Raw genomic sequence first — 4,950 nt, 5'->3', positions numbered from 1 at the left:
GATGCCTTTTTCCTTAATAAACTAAAAGCGGTCTGAATGAAGTAAGGACAATAGAAAATGCCCTAGATAACCTAGCTGTGCAGCCCTACTATAAGAGCGAGTTATAAGCCTAAACACTTTGAGCTAACATGTAAAAATTGGGCTGCCACTTGATGCTTAGAGAGTAGAGTATAAAAGAGGAAAAAATGGGTTATGGAGGAATAAGCTGGACGAAGTCCAGAAAAAGGAGGTATAAGCTGGACGAAGTCCAGGGGAGGAATAAAATAAAAAATCGGAGGTATAAGCTGGACGAAGTCCAGGGGAAAATGGAAAAAAGAGGGAAAAAGAAGATTAATTACCTAAGGACAGGAAGTAAAAATTACCTGACCCAGGAATGAAAAAAATATATAGAAAAAAAGGAGACGATAGAAAGGAGAAACTCTCATAACCCGACGCATCAGTGGTGTAACTTTAACTTTGGAGCGTTTCGATCCTAACATCCCTGGTGAGGCATGAGTGATCGAGCGAACCTAACCGCTGGGAAATCAATAGGCTATCTTGACGAACTGACAGACTGTTTAGGTAGAAGAAGGAAGGGGAAGGAATTGAAGACTGTAGACGATCGGAGAGAACTTAAGCTTGTGGGGACAGTCGCCTAAAAGTTGAAGCTAGTGCATGCTTATCTGTTGTGTTTTGTTTCTCTTTGTGTGATGTTTTCTTTTATGAGTCTGTAGTTGTCTAGGTCTAGGAGTCTGTTTTTGTGTTAGTGTCTTGTTTGTAGAGTCATTCTTAGGGACCGTGCGTTGAAATTTGCCTTATTCCTTTTTCTTGTCTTTCATGCTTGAGGACAAGCATGGTTTAAGTGTGAGCAGTTTGATAAGGCTAATTTTATGCATAGAAAAAATTCGTCAGGTCCAGGAAAAGAAGGAGGCAATCACACGCCCGAGGAAACTGGCGAATAAGTGAACATTGTGAAAGAAATTGCAAGACGGAGTAAATCTCATAACTGAAGGGTAGAATGGAGATTTCTATGAAGGTTCTAGAAGATTATGTCCGTGTCTATAAAAGGAAGGATGCATGCATTCTGGATGGATCTTCTCGGGTGGAGACCTCACTAACAGTCTGCAGCTAGTTCACTTTTCTATACACTTGGGTTCTTAGAGGGAAATTCAGGGGGTTTTGCGCTTGGGTTCATTTTCCGTTTTCTCGTATTTTCAAGTTGGGTTGTAACACCGTCCTGTTGAGGGCGAAGAAACAAGTTCCCGTTTAATTTCTCGCATTTTGTGGTTTCCACCGAGCTTCGCTGTTCGAAGCTCGGCATTCTGTTTTATCGACTATTCCCGTGTTTTATGCAAGTTTAATTTTCTGTTATGTCGATAATGTTGATTTCTATTTTTGCCGTTGTGATTTTCTAGAGTTTGAGCTACCTTACTTGTTTTGGATGCGTTTCGCAATTGTTTACTGAATCTGTGCAGAGTAATGGCTGGATCGGAGTGATTGGAGTTTGTTAGTGAATGAATCGGAGGTTTGAATTTGGTTTGTAGCTTGATTGTGGAAACGTTTAAATTCGGTGTTGATCGGAGTAGATCTGTTAAATCAGAAGTTATGGAGACGAATCGAGTTATGGTTGGTTTCGGATTGCTTGGATTCGGAGTGGATTAAGCGTTCGATGTGAGATCTTAGCAGAGTTGGTTTATTTTGATGCCTAGTCTTCGTGTTTTCATTTCGCTTCGTCTAGTATATGTAGATATGAGTTATTTCCGGTTTATCATAAGTTTCCGATGACCAAACTTTTACATTCTGTTCGAATCTGGGAATGTGCTCTGTTTCCTTCATCCTCGTGTTTAATTCCGTTGAAGAAATGCATGCCGTTGTGAGTTGAATGCTCAGTTAGTTATTTGCAGCTTTTCTGTCGTACTTGCTATTTCTGGGTCATGGTCCCCACTGTTGGTTGGTCTCTGTCTAGCTAAATTAGGTAGTCGTTTACACGTTCTAGAAAGTAAGCTTAATATACCGAAGTCTTGATGATGTTTGATCTTAGCATGTTTACAGCTTTCTAGGTCTAGCGTTTATATTTCCTGCCTAGGTCTAGTAGTAGTTATACCTCAACCCTGTTTGCGTGGCAGCAGCCGCTTAGTCAAGAGTCTCTAAATGCTCTCTTACGTGTCCATCTTCGTGGGATCGACCCCTGCTTCTCTATACTAATTTATAGTATTCGGGTTGAGGGATCTTTGAAGGGGAGTTTTATGTGTACAACGACAGAGTATTCCGTGTTCCCTTCAGTTCCTAGACCAAGTGATCTAGTGGATTCATAGGACTTGGTGTCTCGACCTCACAAACACACGCTACTCTAAACTCGCGACTACAATATCCCTTTTAGCTTTGAATTGTGCATTGGACTTTGTTAGTTTTCGGATTGAGACATTGCTATTGCCTAGCACGTACCCTTGATGCAACACGTACAATTATTGGTTTTGATCCCAGATAATTAGATTTAGATTAATATAATTGTGATTCTTCTAAATTATTATTAATTTTTCAATCTGGCTTGAGAAAATTGTACTATTGGAAAAGATTAAATAAACGACGATAATTTGCTTGCTATCGCATGGGACAAAGTATGTGATACAAAACAAGATATGATATGGTTGATATGCATATAGCAGGATATGCATACTTAGTCAGTGTTAGTTAGGATTTGATTAGATTTTATTTATTAATTACTTCTTTAATTAGTTAGCTGTTAGCAGATTTCATTTTGAATTAAGTTGTTGCAGATTTTTCTAGTTTTGTAAGTCTATATATTGAGGCTCTTAAGTGGTAAAAACTGTGTTTGGAGAGATCACCAATTTAGACGGTTGTAGACCGTGGCCTCTGCGTGAGGATTGGCCTCCTTCGTGCCTGCCTTTACTCCGTATTAGTATGTCACCCGTTTCATCAGATGAAATGATATTGAAGAAAAGTGTTTATCAAAACATTAAATACAAGAAAAAAAAGTATAGTAAATTTAGAGGAGCGAATATTTGTTTTCGAAAAGAAAAGAGTATGAATTCATGTACTATGTGACTGCGGAATTAATTATTGCACAGCTGATTTCCATTATTTAAAGGATGCTGTCAAGATCAGTAAGTGATTGTTCGATTTTTTAGATAAAATAATTATGAGACGTAGTTTAGGATTGAGTTGTGTGATTATTTTTTGGTATATTAAGTAAAATAGAAACAAGATATAATTTAGGAATAAGTTATGAGATTATTTCAATTGGAGAGGAATGACTATGATTAATTATCATATGATTGTCCATCTAGGATTGAGTTGTGAAATTTAATTTCATGAACCAAACACACCACATTTTTAATCCCGATATACAGTTTTGCAAACCGAACAACCTCTTAGTTGAAGGGGTGGCTATGAGTAATTATCATATGATTATCCATATAGATTTAAGTTGCGAGATCTAATCTTATGAATTAAACAAAAATACATATCTAATTCCAAAATATACTCTTGCACCGAATAAAAATGAATTCATTCATGAGAGACATATCTAATTCCAAAATATAATCTTGCACCGAATAAAACACAAATGTATGAGCTTTGAATAGAAAGAAACACAAATGAACCGAAGTGTATGAGCTTTGAATAAAACACAAATGTATGAGCTTTGAATAGAAAGAAACACAAATGAACCGAAGTGTATGAGCTCATATCTAATTCAAAGCTCATACACTTCGGTTCATTTGTGTTTCTTTCTATTCCTGTAAATGAATTCATTCATGAGAGACATACTTACCATATTATGACACATTTACACAAAAATATGAGATACTCAACCATAATTTACAGGAATAGAAAGAAACACAAATGAACCGAAGTGTATGAGCTTTGAATGCATAATTCCGGAAAAATTCTTTTTTTGGTAATGCATGTTAGTATAATTCTATTTTAATGAAGAGCTTTAGTTGTATTCCGACTCAGGGAGTGACGCACAACCGTTATGCGTCGTTCTGGGAGAGACGCATAACCATCATGCGTCGTTGTTTAGTGACGCATAACTATCATGCGTCTTTATATAGTGACGCATAAGCATTATGCGTCTTTCCTTAGCGACGCATAATACTTATGCGTCTTTGGCTAGTGACGCATAAAGCTTATGCGTCTTCCGGCGGGTTTTAAAACAGGCAGAGAAGGCATAACACTTTGCATCACAGACAGAAAGCCGCGACCCAAGCAACGATTCCCAGTAAATTCCGACGATTCCCAGCAATTTCCGGCGAATTTCCACCATTTTGCAACCACATTCCGGTAATTGTTCTTAAATTTGGCTAAATACATCATTTATGGCTTAATTTGTGCAGGTTTTTCGTAATTTAGTAAAATTAGGGTTTATGATGAAATTGATAGATTTTTAGTCGATTTTTGTTGTTTTGTTGTCTATACTTAGGGATTATGATGAAATTAGGAGTTATGATGAAATTGATGGAAATTATTGGTCGATTTTCCGTAATTTGTGTATTTCATATGCATATTATTAAGCAAAATTAGGGTTTATGATGAAATTGATGGATTTTTTTGGTCGATTTTCCATAATTTGTGTATTTCATATGCATATAATTAAATGGGTAGAAGTAATTGATTCAGTTTTTGTAATTGCGCCCCTTTTGTTGCCTAATTTGAATCTTGATGATGTCTCCAAATTGGAATATAGATTGTCGTTGTCAATTAAAGTTGCAATTTAGTTAGATTGTTGAGTTTTTATGAAAAAAAATTGAATATTGGGTGAATGTTTTGAAGTAGATGGCATCTGCAAGTTCCGAACAACAGTTATGTTATGGACCTGAGGATCCATCATTACTATTTCATCAAAACGAACACATTTCAGCCTCATTGTTGGCAAATGGCACAACAAATGTGTTAAGAGTTCGTAGGACGGAGAGTAAGGTTTGGGTAGTGCCAATACATGAAAATGTG

Source organism: Salvia splendens, chromosome 3, assembly GCF_004379255.2.
Source record: "Salvia splendens isolate huo1 chromosome 3, SspV2, whole genome shotgun sequence".
Lineage (NCBI taxonomy): Eukaryota > Viridiplantae > Streptophyta > Magnoliopsida > Lamiales > Lamiaceae > Salvia > Salvia splendens.
This window is presented reverse-complemented; position numbering follows the sequence as displayed.